This window comes from Rhinolophus sinicus, chromosome 17 (assembly GCF_057876585.1).
Source record: "Rhinolophus sinicus isolate RSI-liver-muscle chromosome 17, RSI-T2T, whole genome shotgun sequence".
Lineage (NCBI taxonomy): Eukaryota > Metazoa > Chordata > Mammalia > Chiroptera > Rhinolophidae > Rhinolophus > Rhinolophus sinicus.
The window spans coordinates 94,073,297-94,087,780 of NC_142517.1; the positions used below are offsets into that span (position 1 = coordinate 94,073,297).

The window sequence follows — 14,484 nt, forward strand, 5'->3', positions numbered from 1 at the left end:
GTGCAACACAAAAAGAATAGCAACATCACAACGTGAGTTAGTACCATAGAAAATGAACATAAAAAAATGTACGATCTTTAAAACTGAAATTTCTTTAGAGTAGCAACATGTTAATTAACAGGCTGAACAGTGTTAGAATAAAAATGCAACATGCTGATGTGTAGTTGCTATAGTTACTATTGTTTTTGGTAAAGTTGGAAACCTGTTTCCTTGAAATCATCATTTTATTATGGTGTTAAATAACATTGCTATGAAAAGCTTGACTTAAGCTCTTTTATAGGAAATTGCTTAAACTCAATATGATGGTAGAGGAAAAGGGAAAAATACACTGATTCACTCATCAAAATATCATTTCAACTTTCCTCTTAAATAAAACTATGGGAACAAATTGTTGTTATTTGGATATATTTAATGGTTCATCATAATTTAGCCAAGTTATTCATGAAAGAATGGCATATGGTGTTTTGTTTAACCAAACTGTAAGCTTGACTTTTATTTAGTTTATTGTTACATTTATTTTAATGTACAGCAACTAAGTATAACTTGTCATGTGTATCTACACACCAGTCAGGAGGCTTGATATTTTTTTTTTTCCCCTGCAAGGTTAAGATTGACACTTTGACCTAGAAGATAAGGGAGTTTTGAAAAAAACAAAAGGATTGATATCTGCTAAAAACATTTCTCTAGGGTGGAAGTATACAGAAAATTCAGTCTGTTGTAGTAAAGTTCGTTTAGCGACTTTGTATTGACTTAGGTTAACATATTGTCAACACTCCAAGTATTTGTTACCTATTCCTACATTCCCTTACCTTGCCACTACTCTGTTGAGTATTGATTAAAATTAGTGAATGAACCAAATATCATAAAATGACAATACTAAAAAAATGTTATGCTCTGTAGAAGTACATGAAAAATGTAAATTTAAGTACAAAGTAATTCATCATCTTTCAAATTGTCAGGATAAAGAGGACATTTACATGAAAATGTTTTGAAAATTATGATGTATATACATATATATCAGATAGATAGATAGATATCAGATATATATCAGATGGATAGATATAGAGATACAGAGATAACAGCTTAGGCATAATTGTTACCAATTAGGTGGAAACTATAGCAGTTTAAGTTAATAACTGCTCCAGGTCAGCAGATTTAATCAGGTAATTAGATCTCAAAATGCTAAAGTGTGGTATGAATCATCTTTATCTGGATATCTAGAAGAGGGAATACATTCATGAATGTATGTGGTTGTGGGGATGGGTGTAAGGTTTATCCATGGAATACAAAGTTACCATTTCATTCAAGAAGAATGAAAGGTAAGGTTTATCTATGGACCATAAAGATGCCTTTTTTTCAAGAAGAATTAAAGTCAGGTTTGTAAAATTTATCCATGGAATATAAAGGCACCTTTTAATTCAAGAATATATTGTATAATTTCAGAGAAGACAAATCAATTTAAACATTATGTCCAAAATTTGTGAAAACTCTGCAATTACTATCTTACATGAAAACATTTTTAAAACTAAAGAGAACTTAAAATACATGAATTTATTGTTCAAAATGATATGTAGATTGGTTACAAAGGCAATCAATCGATTATCAACTAGTTTACAATGTCATACAGAACAGTGATTCAGGGTCCATATTCATATAATGCCTTAAAAAGAAATAAAGGTTCCCCAAAATGGGATGTACAAAGTTAAATGTCATTCTTGTTTAGGACCACAGAGTTCAAGAATTATTTTAAAGTAATTTGCGTGTCAAGGAAATAAGCTGTTAGCTTTCAAAAAGCACTCCTGCAGAGTGGAAGTCAATTTTCAAAACTGCCGTCATCTAAGAGAACTGGTTTCAGACTAGGGAGATTAGAAAACCTACTGAAAGGAGTCATTGGCCTCAGAATCGCCCCTCCCTCACATTAATGAAGTGAGATCTTGATTCTTTTTGTTGTTGGTGGTCTGTATTCAGTAGAGGCCTTGGACCTGGATTGAGTTTAGCACAGCTCAGAGGGAACAAATATGGCAAGATCGAATATTAGTGACTTTAAAAAACACAGTTTCTCATTCAACTGACTGACTTCCACTCTTCCCTTAAGAAAATATCTTCTTTCATCAGAAAATTATTTCAAAAGTGAGATAAATGAAGAAAAAAGTGCCTCAGGGGATAACAACAGAGCGATAAAAATAGCAGACATAAGGTAGATTATTTTGTTACCACAATAATAAAGAGGTTTTCAGTCAAGCTGTGAATTGGTTACTTGGTGTAATTAAATATTATAAGATCATTTGAATATAATGCTGGAATGGATGGATTACCCAGCTCATGTTTTCTATTTTGTCTCCCTATATGATTCATTTTTACAATGGCTGTTATGTTTTACAATATTGTGCGTGATTGGTGTGTCAGGGTGGTGAATAGAAAATACTTGCACGTTTTAAATCAAGAAATACTACTTTTGGTAAATAGCAAGTCAGTTTTAAGAGAAGAGGAATGGGTAAGAAGTAGATTCTTGGAATGACTGAGTCTCTCTCACCATTTGAGTTCTTGCCTTTGGTGTATATAGAGCCCATTAAAACCTGCCTGTTTATTAAAAACTACTACTAGATCGTCAATTTACCTCATCCCTTATTCACATATAAAATACTCTTAAAACACAACTGTGGTGTTTCCTTGAGGCAAGCTATATCTGGGCTATGCCACATCCTTATTTAATTTGTGACAAAGGAATCTGACCGACACCTATCTTTACATTTTAAACATTTACCTCTGATTGCAACAGATGTCAGGAAGACAATGACAGACAAGTGTTAAATAATAGGTTTTAACACTACATTTCATGTATGTGGATTGAATTGAAAATGTGAAGAATATGTATGGTTTTTAAAATGTTGATTTTGAGGTGTGTGTATTGCAAGATTTTAAGTGGAAATCCACGGGGAGGGGGAAGCACACAAGATTGTATTTCTATTTGAATAAATCTGACAGCCCACTTTAAAGTTAAACGTGATTTATTTTTCCCTTTCTATTCTCTAAATGTGCAGCAACGTTGTCCTTCATTAAAGATGCAGGTGCTGACAGGGTTATTTCCTCTGCCCTGCCTCATGTCAACAAGCCTTGAGTGTGAAATTGTCTGAAATGATTTACTGCTTACCCTCCCCACCTATCCATCCACCGCCACTTCAGTGGCTTTCTCTTACATCCAAAGGAAGGTAACTGCAGGAACTAAGGGGTATCAGGTTTTGAATCAGCCAGAAAGAAATCATAAAGTTTGAAGATAATCCTCTATGTAGAATTCTACAACTAATATAAATAATACACATACAGTCTACATATATTCCTAATTTTTGTGTTTTCATTTTCACATGGCCAGCAAGCAGATTTCGAATAGATTTGAGGAATTAAGATTTTAAAATCTTTGTTATAATGAAAAAAAAAACAAAAAACCCACGAACAAAAACCCAAAACAAAAAACAAACACACGAAAAACTAAGCGTAAATTTCTGTAATTGAAAGTTGATAGAATCTTTATGCATTTTTTTTGGAATACATTATTTAATAACATTGCATATATGCATTCTACAAAGGTTTATCCACAGGAATGTTTTTCCTGTGATTATTCATGATTAGCCTCTGTGACACTTCAACCATGGGCAATGATAAGGAAAATGACTATTATTTAGAATCTATAGAAATAGCTTGTTCATAGCCAAACTTTATTTTAACTGCATTCACTATTCATAAATTAATCAATTAATTTTTAAAAAATTAAAAAGTTATATCTCTTGCATTAGAATATTTAGAGGTAACAGTACTTGAATCCAATTATGCATCCAGAGAGGCATTGCAATAAACAAAAGTGATTTGATGTTACATGCTACTTCACAAATCCATATGATTACAGAATTCTCAACATGTTTTGCATAGATTTTTTTTTTTCAGAGACTCTTTAGATGCTTATTAAAAATGAAGTTCTCAAGGGATCATGGCAGTATCATTGCAACAGAACCTGGGATTGAAACTCAGGAACCTGCAGTTTTATAAATTCCCCAAATCAATCTATTGCACAGATATTTGAGAACCACTGCTATTGATAAAGTTTAAGTTGATAAAAGAAGAAGCTGAATATGTTCAAAAGATGTTTATTCTCTAAGGAAATTTATTTATTTTTCATGAGAAAGGGAGAAAAGTATTTGAAGATAGTTGTTTCATATATTGCAAGCATTTGGGGGAGCAGATTTGAGGCCACCAGTGGTTTATCTGGGATGGCATTTTACTGATATTTCTTGCTCTTTTCATCTCATAATAATGTTTATAAACTTAAAAATATACTTGTTCACACTGGATGGAACTTATTAGCTGAAGACAAAAAGCCATTGAACTAATAAATTTATCAGTGAAAATTAACCTATATAATTAAAAATGACTTTACATAAGCCTTACTATTTCCTAATGGGTACAATTATTCCTAACTTTTTTCCAAGCCTTAATAAAGTGTTGACTCATATGTTGAGGGGCTGGGAATCTATTAGGTTGGTGCATGAGTAATTGCAGTTTTTGCAATTATTTTAACCTTTTAAACCGCAATTACCTTTGCACCAACCTAATATATCCAAATTAGAAGAATTATGTCAATGACATAATGTTTTGTAAGAAAAAGACTAAGAACCAAGGTTGCATTATGAGTTATGGGAGTTCTAGATACTTCTGCCTTCATGGGCTGCTTTCCTCCATAAAAGAATGTTAAACATTTTAATTTAATACTGTTGGCATCAACATGAATATAATCTTTTTAAAAGTTTATTTGATTCTTCCTATTTATAAAGCCTTATAGAAAGCTAGAATGACACCCTAAACTATGAAAAACAGATATTCTTTGAATGTTCCTTTTTTACCATTTAATTTTAACCAAATCATAAAGGACCTACCCATACCAAGGAAGGAAGGAAGGGGGGGGGAAGGAAGGGTAGGGTAGGGTAGGGAAGGAGGGGTAAGAAAGGCCACTCAGGAAACATCAGGAATACCAAAGTGTTACGGTGGAGGAAAGGTGGCTTTTGGTTCAAATAGGCCTCTGTTTGAACAACATCTGTGCTTTGTATTATTTGTGTTACCTAGTCACACAGGTATTAGTTGTGCTCTCTCCCTATGTCAGTTTACCTGTCAGATAGAATGTCAGAATTAGCTTGTGTTGTTTCTGTATTATTGTGCTGTTTCTGTATGTACGACATATAATAGAGATACTGAGAGGATTCTATATACAAAAATTGTTCTTACTAACATTGTTAACAATGTTATTATTATCTATAAATGGTTGTTACTGGCCTAGTCTGCACTATATCATTGTAGTAGGGCAGTAACTAACTACAAGTGCCACTGAGGGAAACAGACATGCAAGGGTGAGGTCCTGTGATAGATGCTAATCGGTGTCATTGCCAGACATCCATTCAAGCCCAGAAAAACAACTTGTGAAGGTGATGGAAAATGTCACAGAAGAGGTAAATAAGAAGACAAGAGTCTGTTTAAAAAGTTAATATCCCAATAAATTAAAAAAAAAAAAAGTTAACATTTATTAAGCACCTACTGTGAGCTAGGCACTTTCGTTTTAAGAGTTTTATCTAGATGAAAAGGGGTGAGTGGGAAAGAAAATCTCAGGTTGATGCCAAGAGACAGAGCTATGACTATAATGGGGATTATCATGACTTGTTTACTTTGATAGAAAGGAAAAGTATATTTTAAGGGATTTTTGGAGATGAGTCCAGATAGTTCAAATTTTGAAGAGCTTGTTTATACTCTAAGAACTTTTAAATGTAAATTCTGGTCAGTAGAGAGTCATTGGGAGAGTTTAAACGGGAGTAACTCAATGTGATCATTTTTTTTTAAATTGTAATTAAATGTGCTAGGTCAAACTGTTTATTTTTAATTATGAGTTCAATAAAAGTTTAACACCAACTATCACGTGGCAGTGTTGTGAGGTTGGAGGGGACAGTGTGAATGAAGACAATCTTCTTATCTTCTGTTTTTCTTTTTGTGGACAGAAAATAATAAAACCCAATCGCACATCTAATATTCTAATTACAAAACATTGTCATTATGACAAAAGAAAGAAAAAATTGGAGGTGTTTAACAATGTTAGCAATACATGAAAGAGTAAGTTGGACATAGAAATTATCTACTGAATGTTTATTGATAAATTAATAAATTAATGAAAGGAATAAGTTACAGAAAAAATTATGGCAGAGGCCTCATATGGATGGGGAAACAGAAATGGAAAAGAGACAGGTTTGAAAAATAGGATATAGAATCAGAAAAACTGGGTAATTATGGAAGTGATGGGAAAAGGAGAGAGAAGAGACAAGAATAACCTCAAAATTCATTGTTGGAGGATGGGCCAGTGGTGCCTCATTGATGAAATGAGCAGACATTGAGTGCTACACTTTCATTTGATTTAATATGTATTTATTGCTAGATGTTTACAATATGTAATTATTTTAAAATATAAAGAACAAATATATATAAGCATAACATTATAGTAAATTTTCATTTTGTTTTCAACCCAGTATTTGCTTTGTGTTTTTTGCTGGACTTAAGTTCAAAATGAATTGTGATGCTATGTAAATACATTATTCATATATATATATATATATATATATATATATATATATATATATACACACACACGCACACATGCATATATATGTGTCTATGTATATATCTTATATACATATGTGCATTATTTGATATATATAAGTATATATTTATATATAGATAGATATATGTGTGTGTGTGTGTGTGTGTGTGCATATATATGCATTATTTGCTATTGTCCCTTATATAGATATAAATACTAGTCAAATTTTTCTGGACAATTAACCAAGTTAATATTGATACCCATAAGATTAATAATGCAACCAAACTATGGAGTACATGTGTATTAAAATATCTGGTGTAAATAATTTATTTTCTTAATGTAATTGTGTTTCTCAGACTTTTCCCTCATATTTCTTTGTTGACATACACACATTTTTTATTTTTTTTAAATATTACATGTTACTTGACATGGTGATGTGATGTTGGTTTACTTTTTTTATATATTTGTGTTCGTGAGTGTTAAATGGGATTGGAAATCCCATTGATAGAAGTGTCAAGACTTGAAAGAGAACACATACGTAAAGAAACAATGAAATGTATTCCTTAATTTCTAGAGAACATGACTCAGTTGAAGATGAGAGCTTAGTTACTAGAGAATTGCCAGCTGTACTCAATTCCATGGCTCTTTATTAGCCTTGGTCTACTAATGTAAGGCTCTATGTAATTGTTTAAGTAAATGGAAACAAAATAACCAGCACAGTCAGCTCTAGACACTCAGTGGAGAAACTCCTATTTGTAATCTAACTGTAAAGCCCAGGACCATTCTGCTTTGATAATATGGCCTTTGTGATGAAAATGGCTTGAAAAACCCCATGTGCCACACTATTCGCCTAATTAAGCCATCAGAATGCATTGCGACAGTGCGCCTCATATGGAACGGTCTAAGTAATTTTTGCTCCTCTATTGCTCAGTTAATAGAAAGAGGTGCTATTCTAGATTATGACTGATAGAGGCTATATGGTACAGCTGTTGTAATTGTGCCTGAGGGTAGAGAAAGTCTTTCGCCAAAAAATTATCAGTTTGCCTGAGACACTGTCATCACCTTATTCAACTATTTTTTTCTGGATTTCCTAGTGTGCATATTTATTCTTTTTCTTACTTGCAGCTTTCCTCTCTCCATATGCCTGTGTCCTTTGTTGTATAAACAGACACAGCTTCTGACATGTTTTCATGGCAGAATTGCTTTGAAAATGATTTCCATTATTGATTTAATAATTAATAATGAAATGGGTATTTTGGACTATTAAAATACAAAGAATTTATAAATAATTCAACATGCAAAGTTCAATGCATGTAGGCTTTGTGAGTCTAAAAACTGACCTGCTCCCTCGAAAAAGAATATACTGTGTAAATTTTGAAAGAAGACCTGGCATTATATATGATATAAGAATTGACTGTCACAATGTACATATACAGAGGGTGCCAAAAAAATGTATACACATTTTAAGAAAAGAAAAAACTATTAAAATTATAAAACTTAATATATACCAATAACCAAAGAGGAATACAAGTCATGTTTGACTTCTGCAATGACAAGAGGTACTCAAAGTGTTACCATCAGCATCCAGACACTTCTGATTACAGGGAACTACTGCTTGAACAATGTTGACCAAAGTGACCACTTGTATACATCTTTTTGGCATCCCCGGTATGCGTGTATATGTATATACACATGTATAATGTTTATATATACACTTGTACACGTAGGTGTGTACACGTAGGTGTGTTTATTATATATATATATATATATATATATAAATAAAACTCTGGTTATGAAACCATTTTTTTATGTTCTTAAAAGTAAGATGAGATTTATCATCACACAAAATTTATTCCATCAGTGTCGATAGTCATTCTCTAAATACTAGGGTGATGTATCTATACAAATGACGGCATTTTTTGTTTATGAGAATTCTCTAGAAATACGTAGACCATTTTTCAATGTAAATGGTCATCGCCTTTATTTTAACGTTTGCCCTGTATAGGTTCATAGCTTGGCATGGAGTTCAATGAAAGGCACATGAGTGGCATAACCGTTACTGTAAGTTGGAGGCAGGGTCCCAACTTCTGTGTTGCTTGTCTTGTTCATGACATGTCATTGCTCATTAGGTCCTTACAACCTTGTGGCTTCAATACCTTCTTATCTCTTCAAGTGAACTTTTTTTTTCTTGTATTTTTATTTCCTAATACGACAAGAAAATTGTGGTTTTTAAACAGTTGTAGAATAGGAAGTGTTACTTCTCTTTAACAACGTATAGCTGATTTCATGTTTTTTAAATAACTTGAATCTGACCAAATATAAGGTGACAAAGATTGTAGTAAAATGCATCATTGTGTATAGCTAAGGAAAATACTAATTACCAATTAAGATAAGAAGAATGATTTAAGGACAGTTCTGTGTGATGCATTAATCAGACCAACCTTTTAATGATTGGAAGATTCTTTCATCCCTTCTGAAGCAGCAGACAAGTCCTCTTGCATGTAGTGTAGTGGGTAGCAAACAATGATTTTGAAATTTATCAAGACGCAGAAACTGTCTTCTATCTATATCTTCTTTTCTTGAGTAACCTAATTTTTGCTTTACTGAAAAGGACAGATGTGTAGGCATACCTTGCACAATAAATATTTCCGTCAATAATGTCAACTCTGCCTGAAATTTTGTTTTTAAGCCTCAAATAATAATAACATTTCCTGACAATGGAGTTATAATGGAATCATGGAAGACATTTTAAATGACAATTAAACTCAACTTGTGTGTCCCTATAATGCAGATAACTTGACTGAAATGACAATAATATGCACAGTTATGACCAAGTAATCACATCATACTAAATGAGAGTCACATTAAAACTGCCGTCTGGTTTACAGCAATTGTGAGAGGCCATCAACTGTAAGAATGCAGAGTTAGAATATGAGGGAAAAACTGTTTTGAATTGATGAAATTTGATACATGAAGGGAAACTGAGCCTGATATATTCCTTATGTTTCCTTATGTCTTATATTTTATGTAAAGGCACACCTATTCTTCTTAATAGATCACTATTTTAAAACCACACATTGGGTGAATATAAAAAATATATACTATGATAAGAATACAAAAATATATACTATACTAAGAATACAAGAATACAGGATTACAATTTATCCATTTAAAGACTTTTTTTTTCTTTCAGTTGGAGGTGTCTTTCTCAGGTTTAGAAATCTGTTCGTCAGAAAACGAAGTCTATTTAATTCAGATCTTTTTACCATCAAGATAGTTGAAATTCCTAACCAGTATACATAGTGCTTAAATGAATATAGTATTTCTTTATTATTTGGCTTTGTTTTCTTTTTTTTTTCCGTAGAACTTTCTTGGTAGAAAAAGGGAACATTCATAGATGCTGTGCTCTTTTCACGTGTTTGCTACATTCTAAATAATGTCAATTCAAAAATAAGAACTGACTTAATAATACTTTACTTTCAAAAGTATACTAAATCTTAATTATGCACAGAAAGGAATAGTTGCTATGTATTTACTAATTAAATTATGGAAATAATAAAAAGTGACTGATAATTTTTGGAAGGTAATTATGCTCCTTGATCATCATGTAACTACTATATTGATTATATTCACTGAATCAATTTGCCAATGAAGTAAAACTTATTTGATTGAATCTAATTTTGGTCATTATTCTCTCATAACTATAGCTTTATGGTATTTGCCACCAAAGAACTTTTGTGGTAAAACTGCTTCCCTTCATAGGAAGCTATCACCCAGTTTATGTATCATTTTGCCGTCCCACCAGCAATGAATGAAAGTTCCTGCTGTGCCACATTCTTGCCAGCTTTTGGCACTGTCAGTGATTTCCATTTTAGCCCTCCTGGTAGGTGTACAGTGAACTTTCATTGTCGTTTGCAGATCCAGTTCTCTAGAAACATGGTATTGAGTGTCTTTTCATATGCTTATTTTCCATTTGCCTTTCTTCTTTGGTGAGGAGGTATGTTCAGATCTCTTACCCAGTTTTTAATTGGGTTGTTAGTTTTTTGTTGTTGTTGTTGAGTGTAAGACTTCTTTGTATATGTTTGGATTTGCATCCTTTATCATATATAGTCCAAATATTTTATTTCAGTCTGTCACTTATCTATTCATTCTTTAATAGTGTCTTTTGCAGAGCGGAAATTTTTAATTTTAATAAAGTTTAACTTGTCAAATATTTTTCTTTTATAGATCGCGCTTTTGAGGTTGTATCTAAAATCTCATTACCAAACCCAAGGTCACCTAGATTTTCTCCTAAGATCTTTTAAATATGTAACATCATCCTCATTACTTAAGAAACTTTAAATATTTGGAATAATTAGTCCCCTTCAGCTTAAAGAAATGATATTGGAAATAATATATTTTGTAGCACTGATATATGAAATCAGAATCAAATGTGAAAATGGTAATATTAAATCATTTTTGTGAATGTTAACCATAAAGTCATTATGTACATTGCACGATAATTAGATATGATTATCTAACCACAAAAGGAAATTTTGGCATCTTAAAATACTACATGCAGCTGCAAACAGGACAAATAAAATTAAGATAGTAAAGGGAGACCAAAGACAATTTATGTTAAAAGGAAAGATAATTGTTTAAGAAACCAGTGTTTTACTAGCGATAAGAGGACCAACTCAGAAGTGTGAGTTGGGTGCAGCAAATTCATGTGGGTCAAGTGTGTGATGTGTTCTGGGCATACATACAGCAGCCCCACACAGTCTAGGAAGGTCTGAAAGTTGATTTCTAATGATCACAAGGTAAGTGGTTTATTGAAGTTTCAATCATAAGGTTTAGAATTAATCTATCACTTTACTTTCTTAGTATTTATGTCATGCTGCTGCTTTCAAGATTAGCTACTTTTTTGTTTCATTTCATTTGTGTAAGCTTTTATTAAGTGTGTATAGGAATCAGCCATTTTAAAAGATTTACAGCAAAAAACTGGACAATATTAATGAAAATCATTGGCTTTAGCATTAAACTTATTTGGGTTCTGTAGGAAATGTGTGAACTTGGAACTCTCACATGGGTTTTGTGGTTTGTTTGCTTGTTTTTTTTGTTTTTGTTTTCTTAAGGAGATAATCTTTACTTTGTGGTGTAAGTGTGAAGATTACATAAAAACTATAAAGCATCTAATACAGTGTCTCATCTATGGAAGGCACTCAATGAATAGTAGCCTCTAATATTTGAAAAACATGTGTTGCTAGTGAGTTTTTGGGAATATGAAGGGGACAGGAAATATGCCGATGAGTGAAAGTTATCAGGTAGTTTTGAGCCCACTTAAGGAAGTCCATGACTGAAACCAAGAATGTTTGTAAAGGAGAGTTGTTCCAGATTCACGGAGGAGTTAGAAGAGAAAACACCATGGCATAAAAGAGATGGATTTTAATGTGGATAATGGATGTGAGAATTAATAGTTACCTTTTCAGAATAGTAAATGTTACACAGCGCTTTGAACCTCTCTCAGAAGTCCCAACTGACTATTCGATGTGTAATGTAAACACAGAATTTTATAAGCAGAAAATATTAAGCAGTATAGAAATGTGACAGTTTGTTATGACAACAGATGTGACACAACTTCACTACAACCTAAACCAAGGAAAGGAATGCAAATTTAATAGAATATGTAAGAATTTGCTTTGTAAATGTGTAACAGAGTTAAGTCACAACTGTTACTGCTTCTCAATGACATAATACTTCAGGGCAAACAAGGAATACATGTGATGGTTGTGAATGCTTTTAACAAACACTGTGACATATATGTAGACTAGAGTGATGATTTTGTTATTATTACTGGATTGTTTGGCTTGATGACTATTTTACACCTCTCAAATATGTCACTGAAAATTTCCAAAGCATGCCATGAAACAATCAGAAAGATGTCCCGCAAGTTAACATTTATTTTCTCAGGCATTTTGGTGTTAGAAAGACTTCCATATTTTTGTACTGCTTTGTTTCTCTGCATTTCCTTTTTAAAAAAACACACAGACAGTATATACTGATTGCAGAAAATACTTGAAAATCAGTAGTCTAAAGAAACTGGGAAAACAAATAATAAAACATTGAAATGTTGACTAGAATTCGCCACAGAAAAGTTTAGTCAGTTGTTGCCTGGTAGATATAAGTCTTGTTTTATCTTGTCTATTTATTAATGTGTACCTGTTTATGTTTGTGTTTAGTCCATTGTGACTTTGGGGAAAGTTCAACTATTGAAATAAAGTTTGATTAAACTTTATGGTAGTATATCTTACTTCACTTTGATTTCAACAGATGAAGGAAAAATCTATCGTTTATGAAATTTTCATAAAGTTTATTCAGTTAAATTTATTCTGTGGTAGACCTGGGTGGGATAAGTTGATATAAAAGTTACAGATCCAACAATCTCAAATAAAATATTAATAGAAAGGAGCAAAACATGGCATTAGAGGAATATATATACATATATATGTATGATTAAATTAGTTAATAAAAAGTAAAAGTAGAGATTACTACAATAATTGTTTGATAGGTAGAATTGCTACTGACAATTAGATTTTTATAACACTATTAGTTATGAGAATTAGATAATAAATTCATACAATTTAACTGAATAATGCCTAAGAAAAAGAAGAAAATTAAAATTTAAGATGAAAGTATGATTATGAATTAGAACAGTTGGTTAAAAGTACTGGAGTCATCAAATTTCAATAAAGACTGAAAAAAAAAAAAGGGGGTGGTGCACAAAACACCAAAATAGATTGTAACATGGACAAACGGAATGTATCTAAGTGCATGAGTAAATTGGAAAATTAGAATTCATGAGATCAGAGCGATCAATTCAGTTAAAATACAGAAAATGTTATATTAAAATTATGGAGCATTGACCCTAGACATGTCTGACAGAGTCAGAAATATGTCATTATTTTCTATGAATACATCACAATGCATGAGAAGTCAAGTCACGTGACAACAAAATTTATGAGACTTGATTGACATAACCACCCTAAAAAAAGAAAAAGACAAGATAATTAAAAACTCTTATCTATTGTACCCTTCTTTTAGAACAGGAGATCTGTGGACAAAGTGGAAGCAAGCAACGATATGTTTGGTTTCCCGTGGATAGTCTCATTTTGGGCTTAGTGTCCCTTCATTTTATATATATATATATATATATATTTGTGTATATATATATTCATATATATTTTAATTAATTTATATATATGTATTACATATATAATATATGATATGTATTATATTATGTATACACATATATATGTGTATATATATATATATATATAAATATAAATATTCACTATAGGTAAACCAAACAAAGCCAAATTCCATTGCATATTTGGACAATATGTTGTGCTTTATCTGGTCTTTATTCAATGGACCTTACTATATGATATGTGTTTAATTATTGTATCTTGGATTTTTGATTGATTAAAAGATATATTTTGGCAATTATTTATTGGGGATTTAAAATAATTTTAATGAGTTGACTAACAGATTATTTGGGGGCACTTCAGAAATGAAACAATAACTATTTTAAATGGAAGATGAAAGCTAAATCTGATTCAATATGTTAGTAATTTGTCATGTTCTTTAAGCCAACAATAATTTCATATTTATAATTTAATTAAGGGGAGATTTTGTGAAATTTTTTCATAGGATTTTTCATGAGTAATCTATCTTTACTGTTATAGTGTTTAGCCAGTGGTAATTGAGGATACATTTTTATAAACAAACTTTAACAAATTAATAATAAATATAAAGAATGCAGTATATCTAGTTTGCTTAGTCTTTAATTTCTGGGTAACAAATAGTAGTTTTATAATAAA

At 31.6% G+C, this 14,484-nt stretch overlaps 1 protein-coding gene across 1 annotated transcript in view; it reads left to right on the forward strand.

Annotated features, from left to right (window-relative positions):
- Positions 1-14,484, forward strand: part of ROBO1 (roundabout guidance receptor 1) — a 1,115,129-nt gene that overhangs the window by 153,571 nt on the left and 947,074 nt on the right. The window lies entirely within an intron of this gene.